General features: G+C 42.9%; 1 long non-coding RNA gene across 7 annotated transcripts in view; it reads left to right on the plus strand.

Moving 5' to 3' along the window:
- The window catches only part of LOC118177400, a 183,839-nt gene that overhangs the window by 68,266 nt on the left and 93,160 nt on the right, over positions 1-22,413 (plus strand). For 2 of the 7 annotated variants that reach the window (XR_004755783.1, XR_004755787.1), the window contains exons 1-4: positions 9,979-10,251; positions 11,930-12,010; positions 13,721-14,605; positions 18,715-18,847. This is a non-coding gene — a long non-coding RNA (uncharacterized LOC118177400). Of the gene's footprint in view, positions 1-9,972; positions 10,252-11,929; positions 12,011-13,720; positions 14,606-18,714; positions 18,848-22,413 lie in introns of those variants that run through there. The other 5 variants (XR_004755785.1, XR_004755789.1, XR_004755786.1 and 2 more) reach the window with 5 other exon arrangements.

Consider the following 22,413-nt stretch of genomic DNA (forward strand, 5'->3'; position numbering starts at 1 on the left):
TTTTTTTTTTTTTTTTTTTTGGTCTTAACCCTGGCTTTCTTGTTCCGGTTTGTTTCTGAGCTGCCTGGTTGCAGTTCATCATAAATAGTCCTTCTGATCCATAAACTCAATTGCTTGTCTAAATTATCTTCCTGGAGCCCCAGTATCTCATTAAAGACATTAATGGATTTTAGAAGCCCTTCCAGTGGTTCCGTTTGGAAACCACAAAGCAGTTGTTACCGTTTCACTTACTTAACTGCATCAGTCCTGCATTGACCCACGATGTCTGTATGCCGTCAGGGATTTTATTTAGTTTTGCTACCGTCCTGGCCACGGGAGCATCTGAGGGCATTAGGCAATGTGATTAACCTTTGTTATTCATGGCCTTTTCCTCCTCGGTTCCTGTCCCCAGAGACTGTGTACAGCGCGTTGGAGTTGTGGGTGTTGTTTAATTGCATTGTAGGGCTGGGCTGGTGTGGCCATTTCTACCTTTGCTTGCCTAATAAACCATCTGACGAGCATCGTCCATCTCGATTAGTTAAAATAAGGTCAAAATTAGTCTCTCCCTTTTTAATGTTATTTCAATCCTAACGTTATTTAGGTGCGGGGGTATCTTTTTAGTGTCTCCTAAAGCAGTGTTTGGTTCTATCTTCTAATTATCTGAGGAAATTACAATGTCATCTCCAAGGCCAAACATTACATCGCAAAGGTTCCTGCATAATATATCCATATGCCTCCTTCAGGAAGACTGAAGCTGTTCTCGTCTGAACTTCATTGACTTTGGTATAATTGTGCTTTATCCCCGGTTTATGCTAGTGTGAATGAGGTCCTTGTTCTCCTCCGTCGGTTCCTCTGTCGTTTTGGTAATGACTGATGGTGATGGTACCTGAGGGCTGCTGAAGAGCGTAGCTGTAACCCCTTAACAGTATGCTAGAAATCCTACATCTTCTTGCCCTGGACTGTCAGCTGAGGGGCCTTAATGGGCCTTGTGTTGTTGGAGCATAGTCCCAGAGGTGCTCTTGGGTCTGTCCTGTGCTCTGCCCTTGGACGTTCCCTGCATATTTCTCACACCTTCCTTCTCCGAGGGTCCAGTGGCAAGCTCATAAGTTTTGGGGCTGAGAGCAGGGCTCCTGCCCGTCTTCCAGTCCTTTGGCAAAAAGACTTGTGGAAGAGGAATCGCTCCGTTGTGGGAGCGCACTGTTGGCTGCTCCGACAATTAATCTGAGGCTTTTGATCCGAACCTGCCTTCCTTCATCCCTCGAGCCATGCAGAAGTAGATGGAAGCAGAGCGTTTTTCCTAGCCGAATCTGGCAAGACTGCGACACCTGAAAGGGAAGAAAAAAAAAATGAATTATGTGGTTGGCCTGTTTCCAGGCAAGGGGACAGGACTCGGAAGGGTTTGTACCCTTTGGGAGATTAGCTCCTCGTTTTATTTAATATCAGCTTGTTCTACGCCACCACTGGCACACAGATTAATGGTTATAACAGGTATGTAGATACAGCTAATATCCTCTTGGTTTGTTAATCCGCTTAATGCTTGAAGTAAATAAGAAAGTGGCTTGGAGTATACTGTGCTCTTAAGGCAGAGCTGAGCTTGGGGCATTTGTTATTACAAAGGAAAGGAGGAATATCTGAAACACGGGGATTTTTCTTTTTTTTTTAGGAGCAGGCATAAGGCGCTCTGGCGCATTTGAAAACAGATCTGTTTTCCAGAGTTGTCTCAGAAGAGCAGGATCTCTGAAAAGCAGGGAAGGAAGCACCATTGCTGCAGCTTTTTTGTGTGTGTTTTTGTATTTTTTTTTGTTGCCTTTTTTTTTTTTTTTGGTCATTGTTGATGTTAGTTTTTGGGCTTTTTGGACTGCAATGTCATGTCTTTTGTAACAAGCTTAGCTCTGGCTTCAGAACAGAGCCAAACAGCCTCCTGGTAACAGGTGCAAGTGATAACTGAGCACACTGCACTGTGTGTGATAAATGCCAACACCTTTCCATGGTCTGACCTTACTCCAGTTTAGTCTAATGTGCAGCTGCATGTTGGTGTTTACAGATGACAGCGAAGATAACTGATGCTATTTCTCTCGGTAGCTGGATGGCACATTTTTTCTCCCGAATGTATCAGCTAATAAACATGCTCATAATTTTGTTGAGACTGATGTTGCTGCAGGACCTGATAAGGAAGGGAAGTGTTGTGGTATTGGATTCTGTTGCTGCCAGTTTTGGATGTGTTTCCAGTTTTATCATTGACCCTGGGCTGGTCACTTGAACCGGTAGCGCCAAGTCTGCAGCAGCTGCTTTTGGATCCTCTTCCCGAATCGGGGGGGGAGGGAAACACTGGGGTATTGTTGGCTTCATTTAATTTTTCAGACTTTCCTAATAAAATGGCTTGAACATTCTCAAATTGTTCTGAAACATTTTCTGATATATTTTTTTTCTGTTCTAGCTGATCAAAATACATTCAAGTCCATCCAAAGAAAGTCTTACTAGCTTGTGGTTAACATTTTAATTACTAATTTTGAAATTCACCCTCAGAATATTGAGATAAAATAGCTTTTTGGGTGGTTTTGTTTTTATTCTGTGTTTTTGTTATGTTTTCTTCCAAGCAAAATCAATGCTACGTTACACACCTTGACAGGATCTGGTAATGCTTCATGACTTGCATTATTCAGCAACCTACAAGATTGGACCTCTGGTAAAGAAATTTATTCGCAGCTCTTGCTTTGTATGCCAAGTGATAACTTTCCATGGATAATATTGCATTAAAGCAAACAGAAGAAGGAATCTGTATGCACAGTTGTCCAGATGCACAAGTGCCTGCTGACAAATTAGCAGCGCTTTGAGATGAGAAGGGTCATACATTTGTTTGTGCATTGATACTCAGTGGTGTTAAATCTATTGACAATGGACCACTTGAAAAATTGTTATTGAGAATTAGTTATATTTACTACTCAGAAATTCCAGCAGCAGCCTACCTGCACCTTGCAGGCATTTTAGCATTAAGCATCGTATGGCAATGCTTTAGACGAGCAAGGATGCGGGCAGAGCAGCCTCTCAGCCATACGTCATGCAGCCATTCTTGTGAGCGCTGGAGTTCCATCTAGCCACAAGGATCAGCGGAGTCTCCCAAAGCCTGATTAAATGCCTTCAGAGCCCCCTCCAAACAACAGATTTTGTGCTGTTAAATTTAAACCAGCATAACCAAATAGGAAACTTTTGCTTTTTGATTTGTCCGCTTTCAGCAGCTGACTCCTCCTTGTTCCACTGAAATTCCAGTGTCTTCAGCTGTGCTATATCAGCTTTACTCCACCGAGATGGGATGTCGTAGCCGATGTGTAGTAAAAGCAGGTTGTTAAGGTACTGATTTGGGAAGCCTGGACTTAATTCTCTGTACTGTCATGCATTTCCTGTATAGCTAGACATATGTAACCTGCCACAGATTCACCACATCTCATTTTAGGCACTAAAATTGCCCAAAAGTCCATCTGCAGACAGCGAAGAGGTGGGGAGTTTCTGAGACCGACTCATCACACTGGAGTTGATCTGGGCACGTCTGTCTGGTTTCTCTCTCCAGTTGCACAGAATGAGGAACTGCCTTTCTGAGTAGGGTGCCTTAGCCAGCCTGAGCACAGGCCCATGTTGAGTTGCACATTGATCTCTCTTCTTGAGTTTGCTGTCTTGAAACTCAGCCTAATAGCTATTCTTTATCTTACTGCAGGCGCTTGTGGAGAAGTCTATAATGATTATTAATTTTGCAGTGCAGTTTCTGGCTGGCTTTATTTGTTTAAGGGAAAACAAGTAAACAGAGAACTCATTAAATAGTTGGAATGCTAGAAGCTTGCAATCAAAACCACCACTTAAGTGGTGTTTTGTGTTACATGAGGACTTCATCTTTCATATAGCACCTTGATTTGAGGGATAATGGTAGCGGTATCCTTAGACTAAAGTTTGCATTCCTTTTTTAATCCTGCTGTTCTGCCTTCTCTAATAAAGGTGCGTTCTCCACTAAAACTACTCTGGCTTTCACATGGGCTGAAATGTTTCCCCTATCCCAAGGGAAAGAATGTAATTAAGCATTTTGGTTATGTTAGGCTTCATATCAGGGCTGTACTCTTGCAGGAAAATAATAAACAGATTAATAACATTGCCAAGGAGAGATTTAGAGTATCATCTCTTGATTAAGCTTTTCAAAACTAGCCAGGCAACAATGGAAAGAGGTTAAAGCTGTAGAAAAGCACAGTGGGGAAAAAAATGATGCCTTTAGTTTGGTTCAGCTTGTTCTCTCACAAAGCAACTGTTGAAGGCAGCGTCGCAAAAGAGGCGACAGACAGAGGGTTAGGACGTCTGGGGGTATACTCATTGCCTTGTCACTGCATTGTGTAAACACGCTCGGAAATTTATCTCTTTTCTACTGTCACCTATCTGAAGTTTGGGGAGTACAGACAATTTTTTTGATTGTTCTTTATATAGCATCTCCTGTAAGGATCTCTGTTGTCCTCTCTAGGCAATACTGTAATATTAATGCATTTAGTAGAGCTTGTGGAATCCTACAAAGCAGTCTCAAGACTCATCCTTGTTCTCGCTGACTTTGCTCGAGCTGTGCTTGAGGCCCTTCAGCATCCACAGTGTCCACTTCATCCCAAAGCAGAGATCCAGTGCTCAATATTGCTTCAAGTGTAACTCGGGCTGCAGCGAGGTTTGTTTCCTCAGCAAAGCAGATTCTTTCTTGTGGGTTTGTGTTTTTCTGCTTCAGCTAGTCTTCCTGTGAATTTTTTTCCCAACTGTGCAGGCTGTGTTACCTCCAGGCAAGATCACTGCAATGCGCTCCCCTCCAGGCTTGCTTTGAAGAAGACTTGGATGCTTTAGCTGGTGCAACGTGTGTTTTCCCAGCCACCTCTGAGTTCACCTTTTGTTTGTTGGACCAAGTTTGTGCCCTTGCTTCACATCGCTAGGAAAGACTGTCTGGTACCCAGGCACCAGTTTTGCTGAGGGCTGTCTCCTGATAAGATGTGGGCAGCTTGCAGCAGGCTGCCTTTCAGCAGATCTGGGAACTGTTCAATTCCCTGTTGCTTCTGTAGCATGCTGCTTTAAATCCCAAAGATAGGCTGTCTTTCTCTTCTTAGACAATTCCCAGTACAACCTGTGAAAACCCTATGATGTTTCCCTGCCCACCAGAGGCTCCTTCCCTTTTCATTCCAGGGGCAGGAGAGAAACTAGAGAATGTTTTCAACCTGACAGCTGCCCTGTGATTACAGGGCTTGCCAAATGATCTCGGGGAGGAAATGGGCCCATTTACTGGAATGCTTTATGTTTGTATGGAAATTTTATATGGCCTGGTGTCAGGTTTTACTCGACTCTTCTGTAAAGATAAATTGCATCAACTGCAGAATTCTTCCGCTGCTACTTTAAGGAGATGCAGCTTACCTGCAGGTCTTGTTTTGACTCTCTGCCTAGTAGCAAATTCTAGTCCAGTTCCCAGCATTTGAGAAGCAAATCCACCAATTGTTTCTTTGATACTAATATTACTTTAAAAAAGAAGAAGAAAACCACTCTGGCCTCGTTCTCCCCTAGTTCCCTGCCCTCTTATCTCAAAAGGAATCGTCTTGATTGTTCTTTCCAACACAGTTATAAACTTAGCTTAAAGGGAATGGGAAAAAGCGCTTTTTTTTTTTTTTTTTTTTTTTTTTTGCTTTTTTTGTCTGCTCCCCTGAGTGCTTCTGTTTTCAGTCATTCAGCCTGATCTTTGTTCAGCAGGGCTTCTTGGATGCTGACCACAAAGAAGGGAAAGAAACGCTTTGAGTTGAAGTTACTTGCTAACTTTTCTTCTATTGCCTCAGAAAAATTCCTAATGGTGGGGGAACATCAGGAGTTCAAGGTTGCATGCGCGCAGCTTTGACTTTTTCTCAGGGCTTTGAAATCACACAGACTCATCCACACAGAAATACTAGTAATTCTATGCCATTTGCTTCCAAAGGCAACTCTCCTCAAGGAAGACAGCAGTGCCATGCACATAGGGTAGCGGTAACAGGTCTCTTAAGTTTGTTCTTGCTGCCGTGAGAACAGAGGAAACAGCTTTAGAGGTCATTGGGATGTATTGTCTTCCCCATGCAGAGCTGCCTGTTGGTCACTGCACGGTGGTTGTGTACGGGGCTGCTCAGGACAGTGGATGTGGTGATCACCGGTGAAACCTCTTCCTTCTCCAATAACCCTCTGATACAGGCCTGCTATTGCACGGGGAATGGTGTGGCAAGGGAGAATCAAGTTAATGATACTGGTTTCTTGAGAGACTGTTGTTGTCTTCTGTTTTTCCCAATCTATTTATTTCTTCAGTTCTCCTCACTTCCATAAAACTTTCACCTTACTTTCCTCCATCTCCTCAATTTTACAAAGCAACAGGGATAACGCAGGCAGGATCAAAATGTCAGACTCAAGCACAAAACTTTGCTTTGACTGTTTTTTAAAATCAAACAAAAAGATATTTCTAAAAATCTTAGTTCTCTCAAAAGATAAAGATTAGGCATCAGTGTCTTAAAGACTAAATTAATAAACCTGTGTGGACTACATCAGTTTACTCGAGCTGCGAATCTGTCCCTGAGTTTGTACAGTTTCAGGATTCGTGAGATACTGGCAGATTTAAGGTTTGATATTCTAGGGTGAGGTACGTGCAGGGCTGAATGTAAAGTGCAGGCACCTGTGCATAACAAAATAGGTTTGGAATACTTAAGATCACCTCAGGAGAGAACAACTTACAGGAAGACTGTGAGATACACCAAACATACTGATGTTTCTATGCAATTGAACATACACGGTCCATTTTTGTGTGTGTACAGTCTGCCTTCTCTACTGGTTTATAAACCAGGTAGTAAGTGAATGCTAGGCTTGTCTCTGTTTTTCCTAGCAGCCTGGCCTTGTAACATTATTATCCTCAGCTCCCCTCCTACCTCAGGCTACCAGATCTTAGGTAGGATCTGGCACGCTCCAGGCCAGATATCTGAAAAGCTGATTTTTCTCTGGCTCCTTGACAAGTGCTGAGGTAAGGAGTGAGAAATTAGCAGTGACTTAATGCTGCATTGTGACCATTGCTATGTGCTCAGAATCTTAAGTCACAAGATGTTAGAAACTTGCAGATTGGACCTCTGCAGATCCAGCTTTCTACTCAGACCGGAGCCTATTTTAAAGCTAGGAGTTAGCATGTCAAAGGCCACCTCTGGTTGTTTCAAAAGTCACCACCAAGGATGCAGATTGCAGTGACTTGGATGCACAACCCGTTCTAGAGCTTAGCAACTAAATGGTAAAGAAGTCTTTATGATTCAGATGGTGTTGCCTGTTTGCATGCCTCATCGTATCCCATCTCAGAAGATTATGCCCAGAGTAACAGTAATAAAATCTGTGGGTTTGCTTATTTACTTTTGGGTTGCCCTGGTATCGCTGATGTGGCAATCTGTCCTGACTCTTACAGAGGCTCGGATGACTGAAAATGTTCTTTTTGTTCCTCCCTTTCCTTTATTTGCCTGCTAACAATGCCATCTGGCTTCTGTCCTGCTGAGGGAGATTCTGGTCTGAACCCCATGTTTCTGTTGCTGGATTGGGGTCAGGAGGTGGTCTGAAGGAATGATTAACTGCAAAGGTGCAGAAACAGATAACCCTCATAAAAAACACTTGTAAGAATGAAGCCAGGAACATATATTTAGAAATCCATTTAGGTCTCAACCATCTTGCTTAAAATGGAATTGGATAATAATACCTGGCTGGGCAATACAGTTAATGAAAAGCACCAAATGTAAAACTTACCAAATGTAAAAGTTGAATTTTTAATGTGAGCTTTGCTTTTCCAGTAAGCTTTTAAAACCCCATTCTCATTTTAAGCAATCTAGTGATACATTTAACAAATGTCAAGATGAAATGCTTCAGCAGAGATCAAAAAGACTGAGGGTTTTATTGTACTACTCTTACAGCACTGATAGCCGGTATTGAACTCTCATGCTAAGGATCAATAGCTTTATTTGATCAAATATGGTGAACTATCAAAGACATTGGGCTCTACCTAAAGGACACTTCAGATTGAGCTGTCTCCCTTGAGAGCCCTAGGACTCATGAATTTATGCTTTGATATTTGCTCATGTCCTAGCTATTTTGAGATGTTGTTATTTTTATTTAGAAATACAAGCATTGTTGCTTATTCATGAGCATTTTCTGGGCCTTGGCGTATGGAGATCAAGGCCGCTGTTTGTGATTGCAAGGCCAGCGCTGGGCCTAGCAAAGCGTTTGGGCAGCATACTTTGAGCTCATCTCTTGAAACCAAAGCTTTGTCCATCAGAATACTTAAGAGTGCAACAAAACCACCAGAAGGGACATGACAGGGTCAGGAAGACCTGAGGAAGGTGCTGTCCCACAGTGGCTGTGTGAAGATCAGCCAAGGCCTGCTGTGGTGGCGGCACGAGCAATGGCCACTGGGGATGAAGGGAACTTCAAACAAACCTGGCTCTTGAGGGAAGCCAACAGACTCTGCTTTCAGTTGATTTTTATTATTTTTTTTCACCCCTGAATCTTTCATGCACACCATTTTCCTTTTCATGTCTGTGTGGAAAAGCCTCGCTTGGTTTCCAGGAGCTATCCTGCGAGCCCCAAGCCATGACAGGTGAACACGGCTGTGGTGATGTGGAGTTATGGGGAAAGCGATGCTTCCCTAAGCCTGCAAGCTGAACAGTTTGCCCTGTGAGACCCTGAGTCTTCCCCTCCCTCCCACCTCTGCTGTAAATGGTTTAGAGCTCTCAGCCGATGAACTTAGAATAAACATTTGTTTTTATCAGCAGTGCTGCTGAAAGAGGAAAGTGGTGGGAGCTGGGTGGGGGTGGCTTCAGGAGACGAGAACAACATCTGAGGACTGGAAGAGTGCAGGAGGGAGAACTAAAATACCAGAATTAAGCTTTCATCTGTACTTTAGACCAACTTGGCTGAGTAGCATTTTAGTCTGATGTATGAAAGGTGCGAGGTGATGGTTGCACCTGGGACGCAGAGGGGAGGGCGATGGCAGTACTGGTAGGTGGAGGGGGTTAGGGAGAAGCCCTCAGAGCCATCTGTTTTTCTCTGTGGAATAGCATTTGGCAGAGGCAGCCTGAATCCCGTCTGCTAAGGCCTGTTTCTAGTGGTGAAGGAGTGCTTCAGCTCCTCTGCTAAGCCAACCGGTGTTCTGATTTTGTGTAGCGCACGTGTGGATCCATATGGGATGAAAAAAGTTGAATAAACCCCATCTGTAGAGACTGTGAAATTCCAGTTGCTACTTAACATGCGAGGCTGAAAGTGGGCCTTTGCTCTGGCAGCTCAGAGAGGAGTGCTTGTTACCAGAGTAAGCCAAACCTACCTGGTCTCCCAGCAGCTCTCAGATCTGTTAGTCAAACCATCCCACGAACTAAGAGCAGTGAGCAACTGTGCAAATGGGACGGAGGGAGGAGGTCCTGCTAGCAAAGTGCTGCAACTCAAAGTTGGGTTAAAACATGCTGCTGCTGAGGTTTTAATGCTGAGGAGCAGAGCATAATGGAATGGATTTGAACCAGAAGATGCCAGTCTAGGATGCGATTTAATGTGGTTTGTTCCATTTTGCCTTGCACAAATTATTTCCACCAGTACTAGGAGCAACGTTACAAGGAGGAATGTGGCTTTTCTCCTTTGTCGTGGTCCTTCTTTGCTGCTTTCCCAGCTGGCTGGCTTGTTTCAGCCTAATGGTGTGAGACAAGAGGTTGGGAGCATCGCAGGCTGAATGGGAATACTCTATCCACTGTGCTGGTAATCTTGGGGGTCCAAGAGGCTGAAGATTTTAGGAATTTTTTTCAGTCATGCATTAAATGATTCTTTGGTGAACCCAATTTTGTTCCACTTTGCAGCAGAGCTTGTTCGTTTTTATACCAAACTAAAATTGACAATCAAATTCATGGTCTGCAGGCCAGACCTCACCTCATGTGCAAATGTCGTGGGTTTGAAACAGGTGCAATGTAATGCAAGAAATGCAGCTGTCCTTGCATTAGCTGTAGAAGAGTGGTTTTGTCCAAAGTTCCCTTAATATCAGCTCTGCAGACGGTGTGAAGTGATTACTGTTCTGAACGCTGTTTTTATGCCCCTCCTGCAATACTGCGAATGAGCTGTTAATGCAGTTTTACAAACATGTGCTGAGCTAAATGTTTCTGAGCTGCAAGTTCCAACTGTTCTGTGATTTTAGATCTGAGGAAGCTCGGGGAGCAGAGGTTAACTCCTTTGGCTGAGCCACAGACCAGCCTCTTCCTTCTGGTTAGGGGATTTACAGAAACAAAGCCTGAAGCATGGAACCATCTTCCCTTCTGTCTGTGGATGTTGGCGTGTGAATGTTGGTGATCTCAGTTATGATGTTTGACTTGCTGCTTTCTTGATGCAGTTTTGTTCTGAAATAACAGCACGGTGGAGTGCAACCGCATTCACATTGTTAATTTGGACAAAGATCAATGAGCTGTGAATGTCTGTGAGGTCACCTTACTGGAACGTAGCAATAGCAAAAGTTTTGGTTCTATTTCTAGTAGGGGGAAAACTGTTGCCAAGTGTGTTGCTGAGGAACAAACTGTTTGAATTAAAGAATAACTTAATCCTCTTATTTCTCCCTCCCATTTGTACAATGCAGCAGAGTGTATGCTGACAGATGCTGGCCTATGCTCTCTCTGTGTTGTTCCCCAGTAGATCTCACGTTATTGTTCAAGGTATTCATCATGTTGCATGGAGCTAAGGATATTAGAATGCTGCTAGAGTCCATGAGACAGAGTTGTCAACTTCAAGGTGATGAGGATATTGATTTCTGAGAACACTGGATGAGCAGGGTGCTGTTTGTTACTGTGTTGTACTTGTGGGCCTGCAAGTTGGAAGGAAAAGAGGCTTTAAATAACTAAATTCCTGGTTAGGATAGGTGGAGCATAAGAAGTGGATAGAAAAGAGCTTCCTGGTTATAGCTCAGTGGAGCACTAGATTGCAGGAGTGAGTCTTGTACACATCTGAATAAACTCCATATTTATGAAGAGATACAGAAAATTGTAGAAAATCTTGTTGAAGGGAGATGATTTCACAGCAGAAGCTGTTTAGTACTGGAACCCAGGGCTGCCATCCTCTCTTCTGCTAGTTCTTTGGAATTAGGATGTGTGTGAACAGGAATCTTAAACTGCACAAAAAGTGAATCTCACACAAATAACTCTTTCCCACAGGAAGTCTGCAAAGATGTACTCAGTGCAATAGTAATCCATGTTGCTTTAGCTCTGTCAGTATTTCCCAGTGATACTTTTTCCAGAATTTTCTGCTTCTTAGTGCTGATAATTTTATCATGACAACGTCCTGTGTGAAGCGCTCCAGTATGCATCTGTACAACCAGCTCTGGTTTTGTCGACTGAAAGGCTAAGAAGGACAGCACAGTTAAAGGGCTTGATATGGGGGTTTGAAACTTGACCTCTGCCACCCATATACCATATACTTTCTTGTAATTCAGGACAAATTATTTAGTCTTTCAACCCCTTTTGTGCAAAATAGGGCCCTGTCTCTTTCTGCCTGGTGTGGTTCAGTTAAATGTACGCTATTTTGAACAGAGCTTGTACCTGCTTTGTGCATCTGTGCTACTGTGCACAATGGGGTCTGGCTTTTAGGGGAAGCTGCTCTGACTGGGTAATGACTGGATGTTGGAAATAGCCTTTCTGTTGACTTGGTAGTCGGTGTCTTCGTTCTGAAAAGCTGGATCTTCATGTAGCAATAATACCTTTAATAAGGTCGGAAAGCAAAGGATTGTTCCGTACCCACTGCCCTGGGAACAGAAATAGTTGTTTTCTTAAGCACGCTTACTAATTGTGTAAGGTTATTAAACATTTTGGGTAATGGCTGCTTGCTTTGTCCAGCCTCTCTAGGTTTTTGTCAGTACCTGCTGCTGATGAATGCTTTTTGTGCTTTCCTTCACTTTCAGGTGCAGTGTAATCTGTATACCTGTGTTTGCAGATGCAAATTGGTCTTACCTGATTTTATCCCCCGGAGGGCAAACAGTTCAGTAGGTTATTGTTTAAATATGCACTACAATTAGCTACTGTTTAAGAACACTTTAGTTTTGTATTGAGAGACAACAGGAAATGTGAATATTGAATGGAAAAGAGCATAATAGAGTGCACAAATGAAATTCTGTCTTACGTGTCATCACGTGGTCCAGGTGCTATTTAAAACTGCAAAAATAGGATCTAAATTGCTTATAGGAGCTATTCTTGTATCTCTTTATAGTGATGAATTTTATCTTACAGCAGTGCCCTTACTGATTGAAATAAATTGCTTTGGGGAGTTGGTCTGCCTGTAAGCAAACGTACTGGCTGGGGGAGAACTGATGTTACAAAAGATTCCTCTCCTGGTGCATGTAGCTTCATTCAGACGCTTGCAACCTTTACAATAAAAACATTATTGGTCTGCATATTAAAGCACAGAACTGCTGAGCGGTCGGAGCTGCACTCGCTTGAAAACAATGGAAACCCCTGATCTGAACATGTGTAGCCATCTATATCAGATTCTGGACGCTGGAAATGAAACACCTGAAGTTAGTGGTCTCCCTTGACCATAAAGGACCTCTTTCTCTCAGTTTGCTGTCTGTCATCTGGACATTATGTCTTTTATCTCACAGAGATGCTGTGAAAAATAAATTGTTTCTGAAAAAAAAACTAAAGAATAGAGTGCTGAGAGCAATAAAAAACCCTGTGAGGAGCTTAATTGTATCTTCAGGGAAGGTTTAGAGTAATACGCTGTAAATAAGGTATAGGACCTCTCGCTGAACACCGAAGGAGATGACAAAGTGTTGAATAGCTCTTGGTTAAGTGAGAGCTTGCTTTATTCATTGTGGTCCCTACATCTGGGAAAAGGAAAGGAGAGGAAAGAATATGATCACGGGAGATGGAAGCAATCCGTGCAGTGCAGCTAACTTAAGGGTGTATTGGACAACATCAAAGCTCTTATTTCTCAGTTTTCAGATCTTTGCTTCTGAAAGTGACTTTTTTTTTTTTTGGGGGGGGGGGGTGCTCTGCTACCATACCTGTAGCCTACATAGGCAGCACAAAGGATTCGACTGTCCCTGTCCCTTGGGCAAGGATCTTGAGTTGTTTTATTCTCCAAGTTCTGAATCCTGCCCCTTCCAAACCTTTAAGAGAAAAGGGGATCCACTGCTTGGCAGCAGTAGTAGATCACGATCCAGTAGCAGAGCAGGCACTAGAGGGAGATGCGGTGCTTTTAAGGCTTGAAACCCAAAGCATTTATTTTACCATGGCTTCATGGACTGCAAGAACCTCTCACGCTACTGCTTGCCATTAGCTGACAAAGCTGCTTGATGTACCCTGGTGTAAGAATGTAATCTATCAAAAATAAGAGATAATGACATAAACTACATTGTGTAGATAGCTGCTTGTCATGTGTTGCACATGGAGGATGATGGGTTTTCTTTGAGAAGTGCTGTGCAGAGGAGAAATAATGCTGGAAGGTCCAAACATTGCAGCTGTCTTCAAACAACTGTATTAAGGCATTTTCTCACAAAAGGCATTCTGCTCTGTAGCTGAACGTGACGAACTTATGCTCCAAGATGACAAATAGTTTTTGACTAATGAAGGCTCTTTACTGCTTTTCCTGCTTCATGTAATTGTCCCCTTGTAAATAAGTGGGAATGTTTTAATGGTAACATCTGCCAGTTGCAGTAACGTAGTGAATTTCCTGTTTGTTCTCTGTTTTTCAGGAGCTGTACAGCAAGGCCATCAAAGCAATTTTAATGTTTGCGGCTTCTCAATTACCAGGAACGTACGGAGGTATGGAGACACAGTGCTGTTAGTGCTGTTAATTTGGGGAAATTATTAGAGGTTGCTTCACGCGATGGTATGGACTGTACTTATTCCAGAGGAGTCATTTCTATCTTGGTAAGAAATGAGATCACAGAATTTCTGCCCAGATCAGTGTTGTTGCTCTCTGTTGATGAAGTCTTTGAAAAGGACCTGTCTTCCTCACTGATCTCACACTGTAATGTCTTCATTCTCCCGACCGGTTCAGGTCAGTGATGGAATATATAAGCCCTTGGGAGCCACAGAGATGTGTTTGTGTTGTCTGGTGTGGTACCTGCTCTGCTCCTTGTCAGTACCTTGGCAACCGGTGAATGATTTCCTAGCGCATTGAGGAAGAAGAAGCCAGAGAGTCGTGTGAAGGCCAGAAGGCATATTTTTCTTCCCAGCAGATGAACCTGTTAGCTGGGAGATGTCTTTTCCCTGTTGTGAGGAGAAATGACTACTATTTCACCACACCAAGGGACAAAATGGAATCCACAAGCATTATTTTCCTTGAATAGGACTAGATTTAGTCTTGGACTGACTGTGGCTGCTGAGTCAGTCCAGGTGCATCTGAAAATTTCATAGTAATGTTCAGAAAGAGCTGACGACGGCAGGAGCATCATTGCCTCAGCTGGGACTAAAGCTTCAGAACTTTTGTGGAGGTAACCTGAGGTTTCAACTGGCAAGCACCCTGGTGGCTATAACTAGCCTTGCCTCCTTCATCAGACATCCGAAAGCTGCCCTGTATCCTGTCCATATCCTGAATGATCCTGCTGAACTTACGAGAAGCACAAGTCATGGCAGTAAGTATATGGCTTTACATGTCATTATTTTTCCTATGTGAAATTATGACAGCATACAGAGAGAAAAAATTAATTAGTTTAGCATTAATAAATGACTGTCTGTACGTACTTTGAAGATTTAAAGTGTGATGGAAGCGCTGCTCAGTGTTATTTTTAGAGCCCCTTGTGTCTTCAGTGGAATGAAGTTCCATAATGACCTTGGTGCTGCCTATTTAACTCCTGAACTTTGGACGTTTAAAGAGTCATTTAGTGCAGACTGCTTACCTTCTGCATGGAATCATCATTTTCATTTCCAATGCTTACCAAAATGAAGTAGTCAAATCTGGTGGAAAATTGAAGGTTTTAGTTGCTTGTCCGATCTTGTCCGGTTGTCACTAAAATCATGTTACAGAATCATCGAGCTGTTGAGGTTGGAAGGGACCTCGAGCTCACGTAGCTCAGCCACCCTGCTCGAGCAGGGTCAGCTAGAGCAGCTTGCCCAGGAATGTGTCCAGTGAGTGACTTCTGCTTTTTGTACCAGGTAATCTGCAGTAGATTTGATCTTCATCTGTAGACATCTCTCAAGCATTGAGGGCCTGGTGTGGACACAATTTTCTGTGGATACTGGAGCTGGTTGTGTGGGTTCTCCCACAGAACGTTTGCATAGTGGCTGAAAGCATCAAATGACAGTGGATCATCGCCGTAGCAGTTCAGAGTAATGTTGCACTGGTAAGGATGACACCAGGAGATGGAAGGTAGCGTTAAACTATTTTATGGCTGTGATAAGTCACCCGTCTGGCAGAGTAAAATTTCATTGAATAGCATAGGTATTTACTGCGACTTGCCCAAAGTGTTATTGTGCTGCTGTGATCCTTTGATCCTTTTTTCCTATGGGACTCTGGGTTTTACTGAATTAGAATATGCTCAGGGCTTTGGAGATGACTGGATTGTGCAAAGTGGTCCCTCGAGTTGTCCCACTAATTCCTGTTAATCTTCATTTGGTAGCCCATCCTTTCCGTAAATTGAAGGATCGCTGTTGGAAGGTTTGTTGATGGATTTCCAGTTATCTGGGTTCATCAATCAGACATTTGGAGAGGGCGGAAACTGATAGTATCCTGATAATGGCAACAGCAGAAAAAAAACTGAAGAGAATTAGAGCTTGTGTAGGGGATGTAAGGTGTCCTAACAAAAAAGGAAGTATCATAGCTGGGATGTATAATCCTAGTGTGTGCACAAATGTTTTTGTTCCTTAGTTTTTAAGGGAATATAAATCACAGCATTCAATGACTTTATATGTACTTGGTCTGTTGGATGGAGAATACAGAGATGTCATTTCCAAAACTTCATCTAGCTCCTACCCGTGAAGAATTTAATAACTTTAAAGCCTGCTTTAGTCCCTGAAATTGTGGTACTCTACTGGTAATATTTTTCCTCTACTCAACTGAACAGGAGGGCAGATTTCAGGATTTTTTAATAAAAAGAAAATGGCATTTCACTTTTTGATAATGTAACGCTGCATAGAGTTATCGCGTATCTGTTAACTGAAAACAACCTGGTATAAAATACACAGAATATAGAAACTGCAAATGGAAAATTCTTCTTGCTTCAACCCACTTCCTCTTGTTGCATCAGCAAGAGAAGTATTTATATAGAAGATGGTTTCATATAGTGAGTGACAGATTACAATCTTTGCCCATGCACGTGATTCTTAATATATCTTCAGATATATTCTGTCGAGTGTGTGGGTGTCAAAATAAAGCAAAATAATACATAGTTCTTCCAAGCAGCTCTACTTTAAGAAAGCTTATTGGTGTTGTCAGTTGTTACATGATGAGATGCACAAACTGCATAGTGTGTATCCACTCTTCTTGGAACTAAAAGGGAACTGATATTCAATATTCAATGTGAGTTACAGTCATGATTGTCAGATCAAAGTAACATCCTGTCAGTTCTAATTTGCTGCTATTTTCCTGAAATTTTAAAGGGCAGAATCCTTCAGCGTTCCTATTCAGGTGTCAGGTTTGCATCACAATGAATTCAACCTGTTACCTTCTGACATCCTGATAAATATAGTCAAAAAATATGCATTATTAAAAGTTATGGAACATACCTAATATGTACCAGTAAAACTGGCAAATGGAAGTAATTGTAACTTCTAAAACTACCGAGCTGATTCAGTTCTTTGGCTTTATTTTTGTGTTTCTGTCAGAGTACAAGAGAAATAAAAAGCCAAGCTTGAGTTTGATGCTCTCAGGTACTTTCAACTGGGTTTAAATTCTAAATGATTGAAGTCAAAAGATGAAAACTGTCTTCATGCCTGTAGTAGACCACCATGAATTTGTTGACTGGAAGATAATCTTACTAATGACAGACTAGGTACTTGGTTGCTGTGAACATGTAGGTCTCAAGGTAAATGGAGTTGGCATATAGACCATGATGTTGAGTATTTGTGTGTGTGTGTTGTTTTGCATGTATTGGTCCAAGCACATTGGCAGTTTGGTAGCTAGGTACCAGAATTGCTGAAGTGTGTGTGCAGGTCTGAGATTTAAAAATATATATATATATTAGCTAAGAAATGGGAAAAGCGTGAATTTTCCCATTCTTGCATGTATTCTACATTAAAAATGAAATGCAAGTGTCCATAAGTTAAACTTTTGAAAGTGATTTCAAAACATCAGTGTAATGATGTAGTGAGAGAACATGTTGATTTTCCTGATCTCCACTACCAAGCCCTTTGTCTGGCCCATCTTTTCTGGAGAAGTAACTTCTGCAATTCCCCTCCCAGTGCATGATCTTAACCTACACAGTTGTCATTTCTCAGCGGCTCATCTGAAGTCTCTTCTGGATCTTTAACTGGGAGTTTCTCAGACCAAGGATGCCACTTTAAACAGGACCCAATTATCCTTTGTTAGTAATCACTATCTCCTCGTACATTATGACACCAATTCTTGAGCTGGGTTCTCAGACCTGCTGAGCATCGTGCTCTGGCCCTGCTGAAATCATTGGCAGCTCAGTGCTTGTTCACCTGCATGTGTGTGTAGTGGAGCATCAAGTATTACAGTGAAGGACATGGTTATGGTTGTAGTGGTTGGGCTGTTTGAGATGTCACTACCTCCTCAGGCGTGCAAAGACCCCGTCCTAGAATCGACAGCAGTTGTGGGTACGTTGTCTGCCTCGGTACATGGTTAGGCAACTAAATAGATGGGCTAAATGAAGTTAGCTGGCTTCTCGCTGAACTGCGTAAGCAGCACTTCCAAGATAGTTCTGCTTTAAGGGTACTTTCTGCAAGGTGAAAGCTTCTTACTGCTCAGTGGTAGCAGCAGGGGACAATAACAGGGTAAGTTGCTCCAGGAGTAGTTTCAAGATGATGTCGAGAAGCAATTTTGATGTAAGCACCAAAGTGCTATTGTATTGCTTCTGAAGTGGCTGAGATTAATATGGGCATATATTCATCTGCTTATATTCCCTCCCATTTATTTCCTTGCAAGTTGCAAAACTACAGAACAAATGTTTCAAATAGAGAGAATACGAAGATCTGAAAAGAATAACAACATAAGCAGAAGGCACTCACTGATGCCAGGAAATTCTTCGTAGCTGTAACTTATTCATAAACATGAGCAGATAAGTATTCAAGGGGAAAAAAGGACTAATTTTTAAGTGATTGAGGCAAAATTTCTTCACACAAAATATATACAGAGCTTCTAGGCAAATCTAGTGATAAGGGTAAAGTGTTGTTCAAGGGAGAAGGAGCTGACACAAATTTAATGGAAATGGAGAGATCCCAAGCACACAGCCACCACTTGTGTTATTTAAACAGAGGCATTTAGGCTGATCTGCACGTCATTTCTAGCGTTACTAAAGGTAAGTGTCAATGGCTCACAGTCCTTCTCTATAGCTCTCAGCTTGGTTTATTTGTATACAGGACAAAAACTGTTCCAGAAACCTCCTGAACTGTTCCTTCACCTCCTGGCCCAGTGTGTCAAAGTATGGCGAGCAAAGCCATCACGAAGCAGGAAGGAAGTAGATGGCAGAAACCAGCTGGCAAAAGGAAGCATCTCTGTTTCATGCTTTTATCGGGGGGAAATACAGGCCAGTGACTTGTCCAGGGTCTTGTCTGATGTCTTTGGCAGAGCTGTGAGTTAGGAAAACCGGTGTCAAGTCCCACTCCAGTGTGTGAAGCAAGGCTCCTCTCCTCACTCCCAACGAGCTGGTAATTTGGGGAGGAGAGCAGGAAAAGACAAACTGGAACAGCGTGCCAAACCGGTGCGTAGGTTTGTTAGCAATTTCCTTTCTTATTTAACTGCATAAATAATCAGATGTGAATATTGGAAAAGCTCGGATATTTCCCTCGAGACCTAGACTCGCCTTGCATGTTTAAAATATTTATATATTTGAGCTGTCAATTTTTCTAACTCTATCAAGGCTGAAACAACTATAGGATCCGGAGATGAAAGATGGGGCTTGAAAAGGAAAAGAAAGCAGTGTGTTAGGCCCATTTAATTTAAACGTACGGTATTAAATCTAAAACTGTGTCTCCACAGTGTCCGTGCAGTTTGGCTCCTTATTAGTATTGCTAAGAAAGAGGAGAGATTTTAGAGCAGGCATGGTTTTAGATTAAGGTAATTTAAGTTGGCACGGCGGCTTAGAATACCGAGGCCCTTTTGTACTGATCTCATTGTGCTCTAAGGCAAGAAAGGAGGCTGGGTGTGTGGCGGCGGCGCTTTGAACCGGCCCCGTAGCCGCTCCGTTTGCTGTTATCTCCTGAGGAATACGAGGAGGTGTTACCTGGTGGAAAGAACAAGGGAGGGCAGCACCGAGTTTTGGCCCTGAGACGGCACTAAGTAGGTCAGGCGAGCGCGGCCCTGCTCCCAATGTCAGTTCTGTGGGGTTTGATGGAGCGCTGCTGAGCTGTGCTGGGGGCGAACGCGGCTCGCGTCTGCGTGAAAGGCCCATCAGGCCTGTCAGGTGCTTACACGTCGCAAAACAGCTTTGAAAAACTCATCAGGGAAGGGGATCTTTTATTTATTTGTGCGGACCCGGCGGATAACAGAGCGAAGTACAATTGTGTGAAGGATTTTGAAGTCAGCTCCTTTTGGTACAAAACGCCACCACTGCATTAACCCTGAAGAGAGAGGGTCCTTGTTAAAGGGTAGTGGCCTTTGTTAAAGGCTAGGATAAAAATAAAACTAAGACTGCCTTCAGTTTTGTTTCTCTGAGAGGTTTTTCTTTTTTTTGTTGTTTGTATTGGACCTTTCATTATGGGTTATTGGCCTGCAGCTGGAATTTCTAGGTGACACTTTAATAAAAGCAATAAGACCTCATTTTGTGATTTAATAAAAGCTCAGAGCCCTCGGTATTATGAAGATGACAATACAGAATAAGTCATTGAGCAACTTATTGTTGGCAGAGCATTTCTGCTCTCGATCCATAACCTTTTCTGGGATTTTACAGTTACTCCTATGCCTAATGTTTTCCCTAAGCAGAAGAAATGGGGCCTAAACATGGGAATCTTTTAGGTCTTTATGTATCAGATTCCTGGGGGAAGAACAGGATTTGGGAAATAAAGTCCTCCCGCCCAGGCATCTTCGCAGTTCTTACAGCTGCTTTTCTCTTTTATATTTTAAGGCTTTTTCTAAATGGGCTGATGAAAAGCTTCGTGACAGCTGAGTAAAGATGCTGCTCATATTTAGCTGGGCCTTGATGTGGAAGCGATGTCACTGGAGAAACTGTATTTGCAGTAGTATTTCTGTTTGGATTCCAAAATGGATGCTGAACGAGCAGGAGCATTTGTTCTCCCGGTATTTGCAATCCCTGTAGAAAACCTCGGGGAGCTACACGGCGCTTTGTCTCTGCTGCTTGTCTCGTCTGAGTTCTCAGCCATACCAAGGGGAAGAGGCTTCCTAGAAGAAGAATTGTAGTCAGTGAAGCTTCCAGAGCCAAATATCAGCAACGACACCACTCTTCATTAGTCATTCTTCCCTTGGGTGAAAATATATCCAGCATTAGATAATGCTCCTTTGGTAATTGCCTATTACAGAGATGTTTTAAGTTAATGAACAACTAGTTTGGGGTTAGTTTTTGAAGGGTTTGGTTTTCTTTCTCTGCTAGCATCTGAGTGCTGCCCATTAAGTGCATCTATGGAGCACTTAATGACAAGAAAATTGTTTGATGGAACCATCCCGTGTAATGAGATATTTCAGCAATTTATTCCTTACAATATGTTAGCACAAAAAATTAGAACTTTGGGCAGGCTCGTGGGCAGGTGTGAAAACCTGTCGAGTTTCCCTGCAGACAAAATCTCTCTGCCGGGGGAAATTTTCTTTAAGGATATGTTTTTGTGGCTGTATGAAATGAAGCCAAAATGATGTACATTCAGAAAAAGGTCACTTAAGTGTAAGTTATTTGTCAAGATAAATTAAAACTTACCTTTGCTCTGCTTGACATGAGCTATTAACTGGAATTTGAGGTCTAATCGAGTTATTTCCATTCACAGAAGAAATCGGTTATGAGGTCAGATTTCCTTTGGATTCAGATTTCTTACAGCACATACCTCAACTCCCATTTCCTTCAGTACAGTAGGAATCGAGCAGCGGGAGATGGTCCCTTTGTTTGCTTCCCCAGCCTTTTCTTTAGCCTGCTCTTTACCCCAAACGCCCTCTCCTCCTTCCCCCAGAAGCCAGCTCTTTTTGAGCGATGCTGTCAGGGCTCTTCTAGGGCAACCCTTTTTCTCCCCCGTTGTTTCCTGGTAGCCTACAAGGAACTTTCTCGTGCTCTCCTGGTGTGGCTTCCCTTTGGGATTGCGTTCCCCGTTGCTCGAACTTCCTAAAACAAAAATTGGGGCTTGGAGGACACCGGTCAAATCAAGCGTAGGGCATTTCCATGAATTAATAGTTACACTGGACTGTCTTGGAAGATGCCTAGGCAATACCCTTGAGAGGAGCTATTAAAGAAATGCCTGTTGATACCTTGTTAATCAGCCGTGATGCAGAGCAAAAGCGAGCGTGCCTATTTTGCAGAGAAGGCGGGCTGAGAGACCGCTGAAGGACACGACACTTCAAGTTTCTTTATGCTCGTTAGACAAAAGAAGGGATAATTAGACTTCAGGCAGCCTTCTGCTTAGGACAGGAGTCCTAAAGAAGTCAGGGGGGAAATTCTTTATGTGTCAGGTTAGCAGCAGTGTCTCCTATAGCTATAAAACGTACTCAAGTATTTCCAAGACCCGGTTGGCACACGAGCTTGCTGCAAGCTTTGTGTACCCACAGCTAGAGGCCTGTCGTTTGAATGGTACATCCATTTGCTGTTCTTATTCCATTGTCTTGTGGGGTTTTTTGTCTATTATTGCCGCAGCCATGTTTTGAAATACGTACTCCCCTCCCACGGATCTGTTGCTTTGCTGTGTGCGTTTGGAGACTGCTCGCACTGCATATCAATGGGATTTAAGATGAAACAAGAGAAGTCCTGGGATTTTTGTAAGCCAATCCCATCATCTGTCTTTGTGAGCTTGGAAAGTTGTCAGTGAGCATAGAAAAACACTGGCAAGCCTTGGCCAGTCCCTTGCTGCTGAATGGATTTCTGCAAGGACAGCCGAAGGCATGCCGTGAATCCCTAAACAAGTCAATAGAGGGAAACGGGGAGGAAAATGTGGGAGTCAAGGGGAAACCTCCTAGATTTTTGTGGGACCATCTTCATTTTTGGCTTTTTGGTTTTTGAGACCATCCAGTTACAAGGACGAAACAAGAGGGATGTCCGAACTCACTTTACTAGAAATCTTGGCGGCGTTTTCCCCAGGCTAACACCCTCGGCGGCGTTTTCCCCAGGCTAACACCCTC

This window comes from Oxyura jamaicensis, chromosome 22 (assembly GCF_011077185.1).
Source record: "Oxyura jamaicensis isolate SHBP4307 breed ruddy duck chromosome 22, BPBGC_Ojam_1.0, whole genome shotgun sequence".
In the NCBI taxonomy this organism is placed as follows: domain Eukaryota; kingdom Metazoa; phylum Chordata; class Aves; order Anseriformes; family Anatidae; genus Oxyura; species Oxyura jamaicensis.